This window comes from Canis lupus, chromosome 10 (genome assembly GCF_003254725.2).
Source record: "Canis lupus dingo isolate Sandy chromosome 10, ASM325472v2, whole genome shotgun sequence".
In the NCBI taxonomy this organism is placed as follows: Eukaryota; Metazoa; Chordata; class Mammalia; order Carnivora; family Canidae; genus Canis; species Canis lupus.
The window spans coordinates 63,062,214-63,083,353 of record NC_064252.1 but is presented as its reverse complement, the minus strand read 5'-3'; the positions used below and the strand labels follow the sequence as shown (position 1 = coordinate 63,083,353).

Genomic DNA, 21,140 nt, shown 5'->3' with positions numbered 1-21,140 from the left:
CAGACACAGAGCCAGGAAGGAAAACCCCACTCTTCCGCAGCACCCTCCCAGAGCCTCAGCTCACAGAAGGCAAAGGCCTCCTGGAAGGCCCGACCCATTTTCACCTGTCAGGCCACACGGGGGGAGTCTGGGGCTGAGAGGCAACGGTCAAGAACTGACCCAAGTCCTCTATCTCTAAATCACCAACCCAAGTTCATCTTCACCCAGACTTTTAGTAAGTCCGAAGTTAGGAGAAAAGGTTTCTTATAAAATGTGGGGCCTGGGCCGCCTGGGTGGCTCCGTCCATTAAACGTCTGCCTTCGGCTCTGCTGGTGATGGGTCCCCGGATGGATGGAGCCTCGGATGGAGCCGGGCCGCTGCTCAGCGGGGAGCCTGCTTCTCCCTCTCCCTCTCCCTCGGCCTGCGCCTGCGCGTGCACCTGCACGCTCTCCCTCTAATAAATAAATAAGGCCTTTAGAAAACAAAACAAACCGAAGATCCTATAGACAACAAATAGGTAAGTGTTCATGAGCTGCCGGCAGAGGTCAAGGCAGGACCCGAGTGGGGCCCGGGGTGTCGCCAGCAGAGGTCACGCAGCCGTGGCTCCCGTGGGCCCCGGGGCGGGGGGAGTAAGTGCTGGCGGGCCCAGGGCCTCTCCACAGAGCAGGAGGCCGCACCCGCGCCTACCTGAGCAAGCTGCCCCGACAGCCTGCGGGAATGTGTTCTCTTCCTTCCCAGGCCCTCTACTTAAAGAAACAAAGAAGAAAATGGGCTAAATCACACAGGAGTGGGAATTAAGGGGAAATGAAGAACTCCGCATCCATGTCCATGTTGACAGCAGAGTTGGCTTCTGCGGTCCCGGAGACTTTTATTGGGGAAGTGGGGGGGGAGGGTTAGAGAGAAAGAGAGAGAGAGAGAAGGAGCGCACCTTAAGCAGCTCGACATCCAGTGCAGAGCCCGACACAGGGCTCGATCTCCCACCCCTGAGATCATGACCTGAGCCAAGAGCTGAGAGCCAGAGTGGGGGCCACCCAGAAGCCCCACTGAGATTTAACTCCTGTAAAGCAGGTTGGGTTCCCGGGGGGCAAGAGCACGCTCTGAGGAGTCTGTCTCCTATCAGCAGAGCTCGCGCACCTGCGGACACAGGGATTTGTGCTGGCTCACCAGACAACTACCAGCGAGTGGTTTAGGATTTTCCGCATAATCAAAAAAAAAAAAAAAAAAATGAATCACTCACCTCATAAATGCATCTTTTTTGTCTTATTATTTCCTTTGGAAAAACTACAGAGAGAAAGAAGACTGTTCTCTCCTCCTCCTCCGTCCCCGCACCAGAAAGGCCAGACCGGTTTATCTGCACCGCACACCCGAGGGCAGGGCCCACACAGGGCACCATCCACCTTGACCCGGGATGCGGTCCTTCTTTTTAAGCTTTACAGAGAATGGACATCTCCCCGTCTTAATTGATGTTCTTTCCATATGCTTCCTTCCTGATTTTCCTTCCTCATGCCCTTTCCCATTTTCCTATGTCGGAGGCTCTCCTCTCATTTCATCTTCACAAGCTCAAAACTATGAAGCCATTCGTCTGAGGCTATGGAGCTAATCCGGGTGGAGGCAGCACTTGGAGCCTGGACCCCGACCCCAAGACTAAGCTCTTACTCTTTCTACCGCACAGGGCCACTGGTCAAGAAGATTTCAAGAATCCCCCAAATAAAGTTGGACTTAACCCTTTCGTGGGAGCTGTTCAGAGAAAATGCGGCCTCTCCACTCCCCTCACCTCCAGCAGCACAGCCTGAAGGAGGGACCCCAGCGAGGGACCCCTAGACGCTGCTGCAGGTGAGAGGTCAGGTCCCCTGGACAGCAGAGGAAAGGGCCCCGCCTGTGTCAGAGAAGATGATCGAAGGCTAAGTGCTGGCCACAAACTGTTCCATCTCAACTTTTCACTGGTTCTCTCCATCACAAGCACACACAGATCACAGACCACTTTCCTTACTAGAAAGAAGACGTAAGAATTTCCTCTCTGGGGCCTGGTCACTCATCTACTCAATTCACCTCATTTACAGAAGAGGAAACCCAGGTACCAGGAGGCCCAGACCTCAGCCGACACCCCCACAGGGAGAATCAGGACCGTGAGGCCAGCGGTGAGAAGGACTGTCAGTGACCACGTCTCTTCCTCAGTTTGCAGCTTCAGACTCTAGGCCTTCCACATAAACAACAAAAGGGCAAAAAGGCTAGTTGTTTCCAGCACTGCTTTGAGCGGCTCCATCCCTGATCCCCTCCCCTGGGTGTGTTTGTATTACTTCCCCTTTGCTCTTGGAACACCTAACACACATTTATCTGACTTATCCACACTTGTTGTTAACAAGCCTGACACACCCACAGGATGTGGGGGGCCTCAGGGATGGGCTGGGCCACATTCGTTTTCGGGCCACAATCGTTTTCGTTTTCGCATCTCTGGTGTCTGCCACTCAGACAGCACCTGGATACCGAGTCAATGAATCTGAGGGAAAGGAGGGCGTAAAAGGGGAGGAGCAGTAAAGAAACAAAAAATAAAGTTTTTATTTTCGTTTTTATCTTTTTCATCAAGAGTCAATGCTGCTTGTTGAGTATAATTTCACACACAGGCCCTAAATCTCCAGCCCCGCAGAGTCGTGTACCTGGCCGCTGGCTGTCAGTCCAGGCCACTCCTCTTCCTAAGGGGGCCAAGCCTTTTCCAATTCCAGTGCTTTCCCCCTCAATGCCTTACCCCTCACGGAAGCATTAGCTGGTATCATCTGGATGCTGTACGTAACCTAAAAACATCTCAGGAAACAGTCTACTACGATTAAATAAATCCATAAACAAACACAGGCCCAAGGGTTGGAAGGCAATTACAAATAAAAATGCATAAGCATAAATTACAGTACTGGACTAGAAAAGAATCCCATTATATAAACCAAGTTATCAAAATGACCTTGTATAAATGCTTCTAGAAATAAGTAGGCCATCAGCATGGCTTGGCAATCTTGGTATAGAGATAGGGAGGGGAGGAGGTAATTTGGCGCCAGCTTTGTGGACTCCTTTTGTCTACAGACACTTATAAAGAAAAGCTGATGAAATCAATAAGAGAGGGGCACCCGATGGCTCAGGGGTTGAGCGCCTGCCTTCGGCTCCCTGGGGTCTTGAGATCGAGTCCCCGTTGGGCTCCCCGCAGGGAGTCTGTTCTCCTTCTGCCTCTGCCTCTGTGTCTCTCATGAATAAACAGACAAAATCTTAAAAAAAAAAAAATCAGTAAGAGAGTACTTTGATAGAAGTACTGGAAAAAAGATTAGTGTCATTTTTAAATATATGAATATTTCACCTAAAGACTAGCTTATTTACACAAGGAAAAAAGTTAAAAGTTGTCTCATCAAAGTTTGAAAACTGACTTTCAAAATTGTATCATTCCCCACTACGTAATTCCATGGGTTATGATAACTGACCACAAACATTTTTTATTTTAAAAGAACCATTTTGGGGATCCCTGGGTGGCTCAGTGGTTTAGTGCAGCCTTCAGCCCAGGGCCTGATCCTGGAGACCCGAGATCGAGTCCTGCGTCGGGCTCCCTGCAGGGAGCCTGCTTCTCCCTCTGCCTGTGTCTCTGCCTCTCTCTCTCTGCGTCTCTCATGAATAAATGAATGAATCTTTAAAAAAAAAAAAAAAAAAAGACTTAAAAAAAATAAAACAATCACTTTAATGTTAAGCACTTGACACCCAATCCAATCTTCCATTTTCTCTGGCATAGAGATTTGTATCTATGTTACTTCCAGCAAGCTCTACAGACAAACTTTCAAATCAACCGCCCTCCCCAATCTTATTAAATTACATGTGGCAATTCTTGACCCTACAAATGTAGAGCTTGAGAGCCTGTCCATCAACCTCCTGCACAATAAAAGTTTACATTTGTCTTCCTTCTAAAAATAAAAATATAACCTCCCCAAATCGAGAGAACATTGTCTGAACATGCTGCAAAAACCGAGGGTGCACACAGCACGTTCCACTTCTTCTGTGACTTTAATATTTAAATCAACACCAATGACATTGATTGTGTTTATTTTAAGTGATTTAATAAATCGCCTGGGGAAGTCTCAATTTCTTGGCTGTTAGGACGCCGGTTCCCGGATGCCCAGTGACACACGCTCACAAGAGCGCCTGCCCTTCCGTGCAGTAAGTGACAGTAAGTGACCCCACGGAGCGCGAGGCCCAGGGAGACCCACCAGGCCTGGAGGAGCGCCTGACTCCAGCGCCCGACTCACTGTCCTGACAACGTGACCGTCGCAGGAAGTTGTGCGGCGCTGGCACGTGCAGAGATTTAGATACTGTCCTACTAAGACAGGAGGACAGGACAGAGCCAACACGTGGGGGGCAAGGCGACCCAGCCTTGGGATCCAGGGACCCAGCCCTGAGGGTCGCAGCGGAGGTTCCTCCGGGTACAGTAAGTCCGCGGCCGCCAAAGCTGGCCTGAGGGCCCCAAGACCGAGAGGGGACGGCGAGCGCCAGGAACCGGGGAGCCAGGTGGGCCCCCAGCCCGCGCCCAGCCCGCCGCCGCTCCGCTGAAGGCCAGCGTGGGGCCGGGGGCGACCCCCCATTAGGCACTCTCACCGCCACGGGACCTCGAGCCAAGCAGGCGGCCCTCAGAACCCTCCCAGAGAAGGCCGAGGCCCCGCACCCCCGAGGGGCGACCGACTCCTGTCCTCCGCACCCACCCCTGTGCTCCGGGTAGCCTCCCCCAGCCTGAAACACTGCCCGCCCTCCTCCCAAAGACCCAGGTTCAAATCCCCCCGCCTCTTCCTGAGGTCGTCCTTTATGTGCTTCATCTCCCGACCTGCACTTGGGATTGCCCCCAAACTGGAACCTCTCAGGAAGAACAGGTGACCAGAGCTGATTACCTAGAACCTACCCCTCACCCCCAGCACTGCTTCCGGGCCCAAACGGCTGCAGGTGAGGCAAGATCCCCTCTCCCCAACCCCGAGGGAGGCAGGACCGAGCCCCCGCAACACACACACACACACACACACACACACACACACACGCTGTAACCCCAAGGTGAAAGCACCCCAACCACTGCTCCTCACACATACTGAGGATCCAATTAAACTGCGCCTCCCCCTGGGAAGCCACGTCTTCTCCAGAGTCAGGGACCATCCTCATCCCAGAAGAATCCCTTTGTAGTGACAAGTGACCCTAGGGTGGCAACCTCAGAGTGGGGTACCAACAAGCAAACCGCCGCCCCTCCCTCAGTTCCCTTCTCCTGGATTCCTTTCCCTTCCCTGCCTCTCTTCCTTTTGTCAAATGTTAAATCTCAAGAAGTTACTAAAAGAAGCTTCAGGCCCGGTTTTTAAGTTGCTTTTTTTTTTTTCAAATATCAAAATAAATCACACAGATTTAAAATACTTTCAAGCCTTCTATCCAAATGTCCTATTAAAAGGGGCCTGTTCAACCAAGACTTATGTCCACATATTTAAAGGGATGAAATGGTAACACTTCCTTCTCTGGCCACCTGCCAAGAAAAATTTATGTTGCCAAAATAAAAGAGATTATGTTTGCTCAATATACAAGCACAGGACAGAGCAGCTTAGAAACTGGGCCTCTTGTACCAAGCAGCTTAAATCATCTGATTTTAAGTGTGTCCGTGAATGTCACCTTCACATGTCCTAGGCTCTCCCCTACTTGGAGACGTCAGGGGCCGTACAAATCCGTGTGTCACCCGGTGCACATCCTCTGCTCACTTCTCCCTTCCCAGGGGGTCCAAACACTCCCACAGTTTCTACTTCTCCAACCGGTGGGTGACCTGGAGGTCCTGCAGGACTTGCGTTCCACAAAGCCGCCTGCTCAGGCAGGGGTTAAGGGCGAGGCCTGCCATGCTGAAACCAGTGACAGCCACCTGAGGCTTCCTTAGATCACTCTCCCTATCTGTACCCGTTTGAAAATTTCCATTATAAAGAGGTGTTTTGTTGTTGTTTTTTTTTTTTTTAGGATCCATCAGACCCTTAAGGAAAAAAATTCAAAAGAGAAAAACATTCAGTTAAAAATAGGAGTATTCATGAGAGATATTTTAAGTTCATTTGAAGAAAATAATTCCTTATGTGGTGAAGAGAAGAAAAATAAAATGGCTGCATCTCATTTACTGTGAGAATAAAAGCTACATAAGTTCCTTATAAACAAGCGTCAGATTCAGCCATAAAACCATAAATGTAAAATATATTCCTTTAGTTCCAAATGTTAACTATTTAGAAAAGATGGTAACTAAAAAAAAAAAAAAAAAAAGAAAAGAAAAGATGGTAACTGGAACAAACCCAATTAGACTCTTTCAATGCTGAACAAAGATATTTGATTCTGAAAACATCACTAGGCTTCCCAATGAATACTCTAGAGCCAGACTTGAAGGTTTTATTTTGTTTTGTTTGTATTTTAACCTAATTGTGTTACTCTCTGACCGGGACTCAAAAAAGCAGCACTCCAGAGAAGCATTTGGATGTTAAGTGCTTTTCAAAGAAAATATAAAACAACATAATGCTGAAGCACAAATTAAAGACCTTAGCAAGTCCATGGCCCGTGGAAGTAACCTTACTGCAGTGTTCATGCTTTCAGACTCATGACTGCGTTGGATTTAAACACTCCACCTGTGAGGCTGGCCGTGCAGGGCTTTTTCCTATTTCTTCGGGGGTGGAGGAAGCAACAGAAGCTAAGTAGGTTGCCATGGTTACAAAGGTTTTTTTGTTTGTTTTTCTTTTTCTTTTTTTTTTTTTGATTTTTATTTATTTATTCATGAAAGGCACAGAGAGAGAGAGAGAGAGAGAGAGGCAGAGACACAGGCAGAGGGAGAAGCAGGCTCCACGCAGGGAGCCCGACGTGGGACTCGATCCCGGGACCCCAGGATCATGTCCTGAGCCAAAGGCAGATACTCAACCACTAAGCCACCCAGGCGTTCCTGTTTTTCTGCGTTTTTTAAAGTCAGCCCTGGAACCAAAATTTACTTCAAATTCTCTACGTGGACCACTCAGTTCGCACTAAGTCACACCCCAGCCCTCGAGATTAGGGCGGCCTTGACACAGCTCCAGGCACAAGCCCCTCCTCCCCCCTCCTATCGACACCCTGAAAAGGTTCTGCCCCTGCCCCACCTTCCCAAGTCCCTTCACCCTCTAGGATCTCCGTAGTGCTTGGTCCCTCCGGACTCCCCAGGGCACCTATCACGGCCCCCACCCCAAATTCAAGACCGCGGAACCCAGATTCTCTTCCTCATTGTCCTACATCTTTGAAGCTTTGCTCCTGGCCCCACAGTCCTGGGCTCAGGCCTATTGCTGGGTCGCCCTTGCGCGTAGCCGCCCCTGGACCCCACCCCCCAGATGCCACTGCAGCCTCCCATGTTCAAAATGTCAAATAAAAAGGTCCCCGTGTACCCGTCCGCGTAGATCCCCCTTCACACCTTCCTGTACTGGTTTCCAAATCCCAGGCCAGCGACCAGGACGCTTTTCACTTCTCACTCTCTTTCGAATAAAGCGCACAGATACACTCTAGTCCCGCGCAGCCCGGTCGGTTTGGGCCCTCGGTGTCCCCGGAGACTGAGGAAGTGAGCAAAGGCAGCACCTACGTCTACGGAGCAGGGTTTGAAACCGACAACCAAGAGTAGAGGCCAGAGGCCCGTGATCTAAGGCCGATACGAGCTGAGACAAATACACAGGACGGCAGAGATGATAAGGATAAAAGGAGTCAGACAAATCCTTCTTCTCAGAAAGAAAGTGGCAGGAGCGGGGCCAGACAATTCTAGGAAGGGGGACCGGCCACCACGGAGGGCAGGGGCGGGACCGCGCCTTCAGCCTGAGGAGAATCGCAGCTCCTGGAGGTTTCTGAGTAGAGAAGGGCATCAAGTAATTTCAGTTTTTAAATATTCCTCCGCCTTCTTTCTGAGAATAGACTGTTGTGGGGCAAATGAGAAGCAGTGCCCCATCGGGAGGCTGTAAAATGAGCCAGGCCCATGATCACAAGCTGCCCTGCATCCTCCTAAAGGCAAGCCTGACCTTGACACGTCACGACATCCTCTCTGCCAGAACTTTCCATGGCTCCCACGACCTCCGTAAGTATCAAGTACCACGTCTTCGCATGGTCACTGGCCTGCACCGTGTCCATCACCCCTTCCTAGACACCCTGACCTCCAAACCCGTGGGATCACCTGCTATTTCCCTGACACACTGCCCCAAGCCTCTAAGTCTCTGCCCTCCAAAAAGTTATTAACTCATCCGTTAAGGCTAAGCCCAAACACCACTTCCTCAGGAAACCTTTCTTGGCTGCCCCCCAAAACTGCACATGGCTTGCACCTCAACGGGAGCACTCTTTCATCATTTCTGGGTTAGAGTTTCCCACAGACTGCTAACTCGAGGGCAGAACTGTGCCTGACGCATCTAGGAATATACATGGGGCCGAGCACAGTGCTAGGCATACAGTAAGTGCTCAATTGATGCACACTGGCTAAGTGAACAAAATGCTCCTCTGATTATATACCATATTGAGGTCTTGGGGGGAAAGGGTCCCAAGGACAGGTTTTCTCTCTCAGCTACTGTAATCTGGAAGACCGGGGTCCTGGTGGGAGTACTGGGGGACTTCCACGCCCAGCACTGCTGATAATGGTACAGCCACATCCCCAGAATGGGGATGGATTTGAACCCAAGCCTTCAAAGCCTCCTGCCCTCTCAGCCAGGTATCTCTAGGCAGGCCCATATAATCCATTTTAAATTTACCTAAAGTATCAGCAATGCATTTTCTTCTAAGCCTATTCTAGAAGTGTACACATACAAAGAAAAGAACCTGGAAGGATCCAAGCCAAGTTAAGGGCAGTTACAGTGTTAAGAGATGGTGAAATTAATTTTATTTTCCTTTACCTTACCTTGAGCTTTCCCCCTAATTAAACATCGTAAGGGAAAAAAAAGTCTTTTAGAAAGAATGCCACAGTACCACCCGAGTTATATTCAAAGCATGGCTCCAAAAATAGAAAGTATCCAAAAAGTCCACCAAAAACACTGGGAACATGAGACCACTGAATATATCATATCACTTGCAGAGGAAGATTACAGAAGCTGCAAATGTTTTAAAAGGCAGGTCTGAGCCTAACAACTGGCCCTGTGCTTTCACTTCTGAAATAATTATTTCACAAAACTTAAGGCAGTAAACCTTGTTCCTGGGTACCCCAGGCACTTACCGTTGCCTCCTATCTCCACTCTCCCACAGACCTCATAATCCGGGTAAGCTGTCACTACTGCACCACAGCCTATACCATGCAGGTGACCTCCAGTGACTGATCAACTAACTCTAAATGGGACGTTTCAATGACTGTCATTTAATGACTTATACAGGAAATGTCAAGTAAAATAACAGGAGGAGCGTCTGGGTGGCCCAGTCCATTAAGTGTCTGACTCTTGATTTGGGCTCAGGGCATGTGGAGTCTTTGAGACTCTTTCTCCTTCTCCCTCTGCCACTCCCCACTGTGGTCTCTCTCTTGCTCTCCAAAATAATCTTTAAAACAATAATAAGAGGGATCCCTGGGTGGCGCAGTGGTTTAGCGCCTGCCTTTGGCCCAGGGCGGGATCCTGGAGACCCGGGATCGAATCCCACGTCAGGCTCCCGGTGCATGGAGCCTGCTTCTCCCTCTGCCTATGTCTCTGCCTCTCTCTCTCTCTCTGTGTGACTATCAATAAATAAATAAAAAAATTTAAAAAAAAAAACAATAATAAGAGATCAGTTATCAAGAAATAATATGTTGGAGATCCCTGGGTGGCTCAGTGGTTTAGCACCTGCCTTCAGCCCAGAACGTGATCCTGGATTCCTGGAATCGAGTCCCACATCGGGCTCCCTGCATGGAGCCTGCTTCTCCCTCTGCCTGGTGTCTCTGCCTCTCTCTCTCTCTCTCTCTCTCTCTCTCTCATGAATAAATAAAATCTTTTTTAAAAAGAGATGTCTTATTTAAGCTGAAAGCTACATCAACAAAGTGTTGAATCAACAAAGACTTGCCTTCTAACTTTCAGTAAAAGACCAACATAACTTGTATAGCCTATTAAATAGCATATTAAAGCAAGGAAGATAGAATTGCTTTAGTTATCTTTTTCTTTTTTTATAGATTTTTTCAAATATTTTATTCACTTATTCAACAGAGAGAGCACATACACACGCACAATCCGGGAGGGCAAGAGCAAGATGGAAAAGCAGGTTCCCCAGGGCCTTGGGATTATGACCTGAGCCACTGGCAGACACTTAACTGACTGAGCCACCCAGGCATCCCAAGATTTATTCATTTATTCTGAGAGAGAGAGAGGGACAACACACAGGTGAGTTGGGGGAGGAAGCAGAGGGAGAGAATCTCGAGCAGACTCAGCACTGAGTGTGCTCAATCCCACAGCCCATGAGATCACAACCTGAGCCAAAACCAAGAGTCAGACACTAAATTCTTAGGGTCTAACTAACTCCGTTAGTTATCACCTTTTTAAAGAAATAGGGCACCTGGGTGGCTCAGTCAGTTGGGCACCTGCCTTTGGCTCAGGTCATGATCCCAAGGTCCTAGGATCAAGTCCCACCTTGGGCTCTTTGCTCAACAGGGAGTCTGCCTCTCCCTCTCCCTCTGCCTGCTGCTGCTCCCCTTACTTGTGCTTTCTGTCACATAAATAAAACTGAAAGAAAAAAAGAAAAGAAAAGAAAAGAAAAGAAAAGAAAAGAAAAGAAAAGAAAAAAGAAAAGAAAGAAAAGAGGGACAAAGAAATGGCATGGCAAGCACAGTGCTAGATATTTTAGGTATATGATCACGTTAATCTTCTTATTAAATCTGAGATAGAGCTTCATCTCACCCACTTCACAAATGAAGAAACTGAGGCTCAGAGTGGTTAAGTAACTTAGTCACAGTAACCACAGTCACACAGTGGCAAAAACCAACTCAAAACCAGGTCTGTTTCACAAGACTATACACAGTATGATTCTGTAATTCCACTTATATTAGGTTCAAGAACAGGCAAGAACAATCCATATGAAAGGAGTCCCATCTGAGATGTCTGAAAGTCAGAGTAACAGTTCCCCTCTAGAGAGTGGATAGTGACTGTAAAGGGGCCCAGGCACCTTCTGGGGTACTAAAAAATGTTTGCTTCTTGAGCAGGGTGGTGGATTCAGGAGCTGCCCACAGCATTACAGCATTTCCCACTTCATGCTAGACCTCGAGTTTAAAAAAAAAAAAATTCTTCATCTGATTGACTCCAAGTTCCCACTCTTAACCACTAAACCACCACACCGCCCCTCGACAGAACCTGGCCACACGCTAGAATTGATTCCCTTGGACAATCATTTTTAAAAAGTATTCTGGTAAACACCGTACATCCTAATCGCATCAGAGTGAAGGCACTGGAACAATAAACCAGTTTTTAAATGCCGCAGAATGAAAAGTAGAAAGTATCAATTTCCTGGCTACTGGGAATTTCCCCCCTGTAGCCACATCAGAATATAATTTCAAACCCGGCTCTAAGGGAATGTTCACAGATGTACAGAAAATAATCTGTAACAAAGTTAACCCTGGAAATACCTAAACTAAAATTACATAAACTATTTCAAGACATGTTATAACTTTATCAACAATGCTGACTCTCAAAAGAAATGTGAATTTGGGGGGCACCTGGCTGGCTCAGTTGGTAGAGCATGAGACTTTCAATCTCAAGGTCGGGAGTTCAAGACTCATGCTGGGCATGGAGGCTATGGAAAGAAAAAAAAAAAAAAGGAAATTTGGATTTTGTTACAAAAATTAAGAAAGGCAAGGGGACAAAGCTGAGGGACAAAGAACATAACAGTTCACACAGGAAGTCCAAATCTCAGCTCCAGAGTTCTAGCATAGAGAAAACCAGTACGATTAACTTTCTCCAGCAGTGATTGTACCACATTTGCCCTAATAACAAATTCTCCATCAAGTACAAGTTCTTCCCACCAACGCTGTGTTCAGACTAGCAAAGCCTCACCACCAGATGATGATGAAATCATTACATCAATTCTCTAAAAGTCATACCACACACATGTACCTCTTATTCGAATGGTAATTGCCTCTCCAGAGAGTGGAATTTATTCATCCCACAATTTGGGGACATCTTTGGGAAGCACCTAGTTAACACTCATCCCACCCTGGGGGGGGGGGGGGGGTAGGGTTGTGAGGGAGGAGGCAGCTGTATCTCCACACCTGTTGGCTGGATGTACTGTGGTCCCTTACTGGGGCTTTCGATCAGGTCAGCCAAGAAACCCAACTTTCAAATTGTCAGAGCCCAGTTTAATTCATGTTTCAAGGTTCTGTATACACTAAAATTGCCAGGCAACTGACTGAAATGATTTTAGTTCCTCCTGAGCATTTGCACATAAGACCATAAATTTGCCTTTACGAGAATTTTCCAGTATCTGTAACTTATACACCACAATTGGGCATGTTGCGATAGATTATATAACCAAATATTATCCCAGGTGCAAGAATCATAATGTTTATGAAAGTAACCACTGGTATCTATTAATTGTTAAAGTCTTTAACAAACTGTCCAATAAAACTGTCAAAAGAAAACTAAGTAAAGTTAAATATTGTGGCTACTAAGCAAGTTAGAAATAATTAAAAGCACTGACCCAGTGTGTTAAGAACAGAGTATGCTTCAGGCACATTCACAGCACGGGGTCGGGATCCCTAAATTATGGTTTAAAAAGAAACAAAACAAAAAAATAGCATTACTAGAACACATTAAAACTTAAAGATTCAAAGTTTCTTTAAGAAACAATGGATTCATCTTTTCATCCTGCATCAGCTGAAAAAGCCCCATGCATTTCGATCCAGAACATCCTAGCTTTGTACCAACAATGCAATCATGTTAGCAGAATGATCCACTTTTTTTAGATTCTTCATTTCCTAATATAACTCCGTTTTTCCCAATGTACCTCTAAAAAAGGGCACATATTTTAACAAGTTGAATAGTGAAAAATCAACCATGAATTATCAGTTCCACTTTCCTCGTTTAGTAAAACCGTAGTATCTTAGAATTGGAGAAATCTAAATTGTGTTTTTTTCAACAAAGAACTCTTCAAAACTACAAGCCCATTATAGTTATCCTTCAGAAACCGGAGGGGGGGGGGAATCGTAATTTTTTACAAGCATATTATGTTTATTTTCATCAAAGGATTACTTCATTTCTTGGATTTTAAAAACTTTATCTGCATCTGCCAAATGTGGCTGATTTCGGCCTCAGTCAGACCAATCTAAATGGTTTCCAGTTACTGTTTTTGGTAAGGGGAAGTTGGTGCCTAGAGAGACTTCTATACCCGTTACTACGCAGTGACCACCACTCATTAAGTGCCTCTTAACTCCCATGAGGCAGAGCCAGGAGCCATGAGGCAGAGCCATGACAAACATGATCCCATTTGTCCTCAAAACCAATGTTGCAGAGTAGGCCCTGCCATCCCCCAACCCTGCTACGGACAATAAGGCTGGGATGATCAACAACCTGCCTGAGGACTGAGCAGTATGTGGCAGATTCAGGACCAGTAAACGTGGGGGGGGCGGGGGGGGGGGGGACTTGAACTTTTATGGAGAATTAGACCTTCCATCAACACACATGCCATCTGCACAAAAACTAAACGAAGAGCCGAAGAGCCGTGAGCCCCTGCTCTTGGGAGATGGCCAAGGGGGAAAAGCAGTATTTCAAACTGAGAAAGTAATTTCAAACGTGAGATCCAAAGATAAAGACATCCGGGAAGCTGGGCAGGGAAGAGCCTCCTCTACTTACACAGAGAATTCTATAGGGTTCTGCGCTTCTCTGGTCTTAAAAGCCCATCGGATTTAAGAGCACAGGGGCTGGGGACCCCTGGGGGGCTCAGCGGTTTGGCGCCTGCCTTCGGCCCAGGGCGTGACCCTGGAGACCCAGGATCAAGTCCCGCATCAGGCTCCCTGCATGGAGCTTGCTTCTCCCTCTGCCTCTCTGTCTCTCATTGATAAATAAAAATCTTAAAAAAAAAAAAAAAAAGGCACAGGGGCTCTGTGTAACGCTCTCCCTAGTCCCGCACGGGCGCGACCCGGACACCGCGGGGCTCCCGGGCGCTCGGACTGGCCGGGCTCGGCCACCCCCGCCCCTTCCCGGTCCCAATCCTCACCCCGCGGGCCACCTCTCACCGGAAGAATCTGTTAGAACAAGTGGGCGCCCGTGTGCACCAAGGGGTTTGGCAATCCGGGCTCCCAGCGCGGCTCCCACCGGGGAGGGCGGGACGACGCCGTCCCATTGTCCTAAACCATCTTTCTACGAGATTGGGAAGGTTCGGGAGGCCGCGGGAGCGGGGACAACGTGCCGGCGTGTTCCCGGGTGTTGAGCAGGAGAGGGAGCCTCCAAGCCAACGCGAGCTCAGAGGCATTCACGTCCCAGGCAGGCTCTCGCGCCCGGACACTTGTGGGCAGAGAACGGGTTTGGGGCTCCACGGCCCTAAGCCCAAGCCCCCGTGGCCCGGATACTAAGGTGACTCGGTCTCACTACCCCCAGGAGGGTCCGCCTGCCGCGGCGGAGGCGGGGGGGTCCCTCCAGGACGTCCGGGCGCGCCCCAGCCCCAGCCCCAGCCCCAGCCCCAGCCCCAGCCCCAGCCGGCGGGGTCCCTCCGAGCGCCCCCGCGCCGCCCCCCCCAGCGAGGTGCTCTGCAAACGCCGGCCTGGACGCGCCCGCGGCAGCACCCCCCTCCCCCCCTCCCCTCCCCCGCTCGCGGACGAGCAGCCTGGTTAATCATTCAACGCGGGCGGCGTGGAACAATTTTTTAGAGGTCAGAGCGGAAGGTTCTCCCTAAGTTTCAGAGCAAGCAGCCTCCGGGGGCCCGGGGGCCCGGGGGCCCGGGGGCGGCGGCGGCGGGGGGGGCGGGGAGCGCGGCCCGCGGCTCCGAGGCTCCCCGAACACCTGATCTCCCCCTGCGGCAACCGAGGCCGGCGCAGTGCGCGGGCGGGGCGAGGGGTGCGAGCCCGGAGCCGCGCTCCGCCCCAGGCGCCCCTGCCCGCGGCCCGCATCCCCCGCGCGGGCCCCCCGGAAGCTGGGGTGCAGCGAGGAGGGGGCGTCCCGGAGCCCCGCGGGGGGTGGGGGAGGGCGGGCGGCGGAGAGGACGCGCAGCCGCGGGCGTCCCTACCCCCGGCCCCGGGGCGGGGAGGCGGGGGAAGGGGGCGCCGGGATGCGGCGGGAGCACAGGGCCGCCCTCCTGCCGGGGCGCGCCGCGGGAAGCCCGAGTCGGCGACGGACGGCGCCGGGAGGGAGGCGGGCAGGGCCCGGCCGGCGGGCGGGGGGGGCGGCTCGCAGCCCCGGCCCTACCTTGTCCGGGAGCAGCTCCTGCTCAGCGGGGCGGGGGCGGGAGATCCCGGCCGCATCCACGTTCCGGCCGCTCGGCGCGGCTCAGCCCGGCGACCGCCGCCGCTCCCGCTCCATCCGTTGCACCGCGAGGGGCGGCCCGGTGGCGTCGGCGGCGAGGGAGTCCCCGGCGCGGCCCGGCCCCGGCACTTGTTGCCGCCTCGGCCGCTGCGCCTCTCACTCCCGGCTCCGGCTCCCGGCGCCGCCGCCGCCGCCGCCGCCTCTGGGCGCCCGGCCCCGCCCCCGCCCCGCCCCCGCCCCGCCCCGCGCGCCAATCGGGCCCGGCCCCGCCCCCCGCGTCACGGCCCCGCGGGGCCCGCAGCCCCGCGCCCCAAGTTTGGGGGAGGCCGCGCTGCGCCCACGACTCGCCCGCCTTCCCCGGCTCGTGCTCCTCCTGGCTTCCAGGGACCCCCCCTCGGGGCCCCCAGGTCCACACGGGGAAGGCGGAGGGTTAAAGCAGGGGAGGGGGACCCCAGACAGTAGAGCCCCTCGGAAGGGCAGGGCTGCCGGCCGGGTTCCCGCCCCGTCTAACCTAGAGCAGCGGCAGGTCGCCCCCGGCGCGGGGCGCCTGATGCTGGGGGACGAAGCGCAAAGGCGGGGTAGGACCCCCGCGACCTTCTCCGGCAGAACCGGCCTGGGCCTGGGCCTGGGCCGGCCCGCGGCCCCCCCGCCGGCCCAGGGACGCCACTGCCACCCGCCCGGGAACGGGGGGGGGGGGGGTCGTGCGGAGGGTTTCCTCGCGGTGCAGAAACGCGGGGTGTCCCGACGCCGCGCCTCCAGCCGCGCCGCCCACAGGGCAGGGCGGACACCCCGGAGCCCACAAGGCTGACCTCTGACACACCTGCGCTCCCCCTCCTGGGTGGCGCCTGGGCGTGGACGGCGCCTCGGGCCGACGCACCTGGGCGCACCGACGCACCTCCCGGCCGGCGCCCCCGCTGGCTCGCCCGGGCACTGCACGCCGAGGGGAGCTCCGCCTCCCGCCGCGCGTGGGGCACGTGGGGCGCGCAGGTCCGGCGGGCGCCGGGGTCCGGGAGGCGGCGCAGCTCGGAGGGGCGCCGGGGGGTGGGGTGGGGGGGCAGAAAGCACCTCCCTCTCTTGGTCCTTATCTCTTCGGGAGCACAGAGAGTCCCCTTTATACTAGTAAGACGGCGATTAAGGACTCTCTACCCTCAAATATTTGCATTTTTTTTCCCGAAGGCTTTCGGAGGCGGGATCGGCCGAAGGGGAGGGAGCTGCCAAAGTAGGAATGTCAGGCACCCGGGAGCCCGGCGCCCTGCACGGTGGGTCCTTAGCTCTTATCTCAGCGAGGAGCACGTTGCTGCGGGATGCGCCGAGCCTCGTGGGTGCAACTCTTCGAGACACAGGAATTCGCAGTCCGACCTGGGAAAGTTTGGATTTCGCAGCCTTCGGACCTTTTTTTTTTTTTTGCTTTTATGTTGCGCACACGCTTCTCCCAAGACCGAAACAAGAAAAGTCCAAGAAACAAGTTGGATTCTGTGTCTTCCTAGAAAAACAAGAAGGGTGCGCGCTGCCTGCCAACCGGGGTTATCTCGAGTGGGGGGGCTGGGAGTGTGAGAAGGGGGGGAGCTGGATTTTATCCCCTCACCGACTTTGAATTTTGTACTTTTCCATTTGCGGTAACTGTCCTAATTTAGAAAGCTAATAAAACATTTTGAAAGAAATAGAGAAATTGGGAATTCTTCAAGGACTCTACAGAAAGTATAAATTAATGAACCGACAAAGCCTGTGCTTTCCTTCTGCATGAAAAGAATTAGTCCTGAGTCCGTGTTCCTTGGTTTAAATAAAGATGCCTCTAGGCTGCTATTCTGATTAAATGCTGTGGTGGGACCAGACTGCATCTGAAGATTTTTCTGTGCCATCAGATTGATAGATGGTTTCTATGCACAGTGTCTTCCCTGTAAACCGGCAGCCAGTAGCCACAGACATACTTTGAGGGGCTGCCTGCCAAGGAGTTTTTAGTAAAGGAACTGCTAGAGTTTAAGTTGGGATCCAACAAGGAAATTAAGCTTGTAGCTGCCCAGGCCCTGAAATTTAAAAATAAGGGCATTCTCTCCACCCTGCCCTTAATTAATGCAGCTGGGAATGTATCTCTAACAGCTAACACTGTTCCATTGGGGGAATTACTCAACACTAAGTCCCACACCCACTTGGCTGTAGTCTTTCCCCTTGGGTTGGGGCCTGGGTCCATCATCGGTGGGTAAAGATGTATTATTTATTTATTTATTTAACAAACCTGTGTTGACCCTGGAGTGGTGAACGTGACACACTTCCCTCTCGGAGCTCACGGTTGGAGAGCGAGCGAGCTTAACAATTAAATGCACTGTCGATTACATAATTAGGATTGTGGCAGTACAGGGTGGTGGGAACATCTGGGGGAGTCCAAGAGGAGGTGACATTTTAGGGGAGCTCTGAAGGGTGACCAGGAGTTTACTCAGGCAAAAAGGAGAGTGGAACAGAGTTCCTGGCTGGTTCATACCACAAAGGTGATGTGGTTGAGGGAGAAGTTGGAGGGGTAGGCAGGGGCTGCATTTGGCAGGGCCTAGAACACCGTTTTCAGTAAGATCACTCTGGCCACCAGGTGAAGAAGGAATAGGGAAGAGGCAGATGGGGTTGAGGGACAGTTAGGAGGCTGTTGCCAAAATATAAATGAAAGGGCTCTTTGTTTAAGTGGTAGAGCAAATGGAGAGAAGAATACCAACCAAGACTTGATGCTTGCAGGGACCCGGGTGGCTCCCTGGGCGTCTGCCTTCGGCTCAGGTGGTGATCCCCGGGTCCTGGGATCGAGTCCCACATCAGGTTCCCCGCAGAGAGCCTGCTTCTCCCTCTGCCTGTGTCTCTGCCTTTCTCTCTGTATCTCTGATGAATAAATAAAATTAAAAAAAAAAATTGGTGGTTGCTTAACTCGAGAGAAATCAAGGAGAACTCCCAGTTCTCTGCTTCTTCAAGCAGATAGACGGGGTCCCTTAGGGAAGAGAAAGGAGAAATCCTTCCCAAGGTTCACATTTGGCCAAGGTGGGCCTGCGGTGCCTGTGACATGTCCGAGTGGAGGTGTTGAGCAGGTCATTGGTTGCAGGGTCCGGTGCTGAGGAGAGGCTGGAGCCGAAGCAGTGAGTAGCGAGTAGAAGTGGCAGTAAAGCCGGGAGGACGAGGTGGTCCCCTGGGAGAGGACAGAGCTCGCCTGGAGGAGGGCCTGGGACTGAGCCTCCAGAATCTCTTATCTAAAGGCTGGACGGAGGCGGACTGTCCTGCAGACAAAGTGGAGGAGCTGCCAGAGAGGCAGGGGGAAAACTAGGAGCTTGGGGAGGCAGGGGTCTCCCAGGGAGAGAGCATGTCGTGAGGAGGCCGCGTCAGCCACACTCCAAAGGGCTGAGACACCCAAGGGAGGTGAGGACAAAGTAACATCCCCTGGATTGACTGACCTGGTGTCCCTGGGAATGTCGTGGAGCAGTGGCTGGGACCGTGAAGGCCCAGGAGATAGACCCGAGTGGACTGAGGAGTGAGGGGGGAAGAAATGAAGGAAGGCACCTCATGCAGGGAGAAAGGTTTGGAGGGTTGGAGAGAGACAGCTGGAGAGCAATGTTAGGTCGGCAGTGGGTTTAGGAGAGGGTAGCCTGAGTGTTTAAATGCAGGTGGGGAGGATCCTACAGAGAAGAGGAGCTGAAGGTATAGCATGAAAGGACAATGGACAACACTGGTTCCTGAGACCACGGGAGAGGATGGAACCAGGGGTGGACGGGGAGGCTCACCCCGGGCAGGGGGCCACCTCCTCTGTTAGAACCATGGGGAGGAAGTTGGAGAGGGCAGTTTGGCATGGGATATCCTTCCACAGGATGCCTTCTCTTCCCCTGTGACATACAGGAGGCAGCGGGTGGGGCAAGGTGAGCCAACAGATTTAAAGAGAGAGGAGAAGGTGTGACACTGTCATGGCAGAAGGTGGGAAGGCTGAGAAATGGCCAAGTGACAAGGCAGCTTTGCAACCCACTTGAGGTTGGTGGCGTGAACTTGTAAGCTACCCTCTGGTCCTCCTGTGCGACCTCCTCCAGCAGAGCTCTAGCGTCTGCTCTGGTGCAGGTGCAGGTGAGCGACTTCCAAGAGCAGAGGGGCGACTTCCTTTTGCCAAGGAATTGAGAACCGTGGCAAAAGTGGGGTTGACGTGATGATGAGAGAGAAAGGACAGAAATCAATGGGCTGGAGGTGTCAAAGGAGTCAATGTTTAGTCATGCTGGAAGAAGAGGGGGTCAGGTCAGCAATCTGGATGCTTAAGTTAGTAGTTCAGGAGGTGGAGAGGTTCAAGGTCATGACAAAAACCAGGATATGATAGTGGAGAGTAGAGGAGAAAGTCACAAGAGAATATGAGGCCAAGGGATTGAGAGGCAGGTATCGGGTAGGTCGTCTCTGTGGACAGTGAAGCCACCCAGGAACATATGGGCAGGAACTGAAGTCAAGGTCACAGTGTGAAGGTCGGTCATGGAGCTGAGAGCGGAATTGTTAAGAAAGTGAAGAAGAGGGAGTGACCAGGAGGTCAGAAGATGGGAACCACCAGAAAGGGAGAGGGAATGTGGCAAGGCAGCAGCGTCCTCAAGACTGGAGGAACAAGAGTGTTTGCAAGAGGTGGAGGAGAAATGATCAGAGAGGAAGGACTAACCTCACCCCTGGGCCCTGGGAGACACAGCAGTGAAAGAGTGAGCACCTTCATCTCCTAGAGCTTCAGGGAAAGCAGAGAAGGTAGGGATTTCATTCTGAGGAGAGCTTAAGGATACATGGATGGATGGATGGATGGATGGATGGATGGATGGAGCAACCTTTAATTCTGTTTGCTTCTTGGAGTCAGAAGTCCCAGAGGACTACATGGAAAGATCTGGAGGGTTGGAGTGAGTAGAGGTGGGAGGTCAGATTCCAGGAAGAGCAGAAGATCGTGCCTGACAATAGATAGAGGATCCACGAGAGGATGATAATGGAAAGAGAAATGAGTGGGCTCCATGAAGCCTGACCCAGTAGCTCTGTAACCCAGGGCCATGTCCCCCTCACTTGTTTCACCCTGAGATTTCCATCAGGGAAGGCATGTGGAGGCCTCTCTTCTCCTTCTCCCTCTTCTCCATTAGGGACTTTGTTGTCACCACATGAGCTCCATGGGACTCTGGCCACAAATTAGGAATCCCAGGCTCATCTCATCTCTGCTACTCACCTTGTCTCTTCCTCAGGCCTGTCGTTGACCCCTCCTGTCTCAGTTGCATTATCTGTAGTTGCTAAAACACACACACCTCTCAGGACAATCAGAGAGTAGAGAAGATAATTTAAGTAAAAGCACTTTCTAGGGGGCACCTGGCAGCTCTGTTGGTAGAGCATGTGACCGTTGATCTTGGGGTCGTGAGCTTGAGCCCCATGTTGGGTGTAGAGATTAGGGGTTTTTTTTTGTTTTGCTTTTTTGTTTTGTTTTTGTTTTTAAAAAGCACTTTCTTTTTTTTAAGATTTTATTTATTTATTCATAGAGACATTGAGAGAGAGAGGCAGAGACACAGGCAGAGGGAGAAGCAGGCTCCATACAGAGAGCCTGACGTGGGACTCGATCCAGGGTCTCCAGGATCACGCCCTGGGCTGCAGGCGGCGCTAAACTGCTGCGCCACTGGGGCTGCCCTAAAAAGCACTTTCTAAACTGCAAATCACTGTAGGGTTGTGAGTGACTTCCCATGTCCAGAACCCCCTCACATACCCCCATATCTCTCCTAGGAGCGAGCCCTCCCAAAATGATAGTCTCTGCTCTAGAGGAAG

General features: G+C 51.7%; 1 protein-coding gene and 1 non-coding gene across 5 annotated transcripts in view; one reads left to right on the top strand and one right to left on the bottom strand.

The window, feature by feature from the left end:
* The window catches only part of B3GNT2 (UDP-GlcNAc:betaGal beta-1,3-N-acetylglucosaminyltransferase 2), a 180,109-nt gene that overhangs the window by 12,715 nt on the left and 146,254 nt on the right, over positions 1–21,140 (bottom strand). The window contains exons 1-2 of one of the 4 annotated variants that reach the window (XM_025468864.3): positions 15,315–15,594; positions 12,616–12,673 (exon numbers count right to left, since the gene is read on the bottom strand). The exons of 1 other annotated variant lie outside the window; for it this stretch is intronic. The gene's annotated coding sequence lies outside the window, so the exon portion shown is untranslated. Of the gene's footprint in view, positions 1–12,615; positions 12,674–15,314; positions 15,595–16,191; positions 16,258–21,140 lie in introns of those variants that run through there. 2 more of the 4 variants (XM_025468865.3, XM_025468860.3) reach the window with 2 other exon arrangements.
* TRNAE-UUC (transfer RNA glutamic acid (anticodon UUC)) lies at positions 11,634–11,706 on the top strand. The gene has a single exon. It is a non-coding gene; the product is annotated as a tRNA-Glu (tRNA).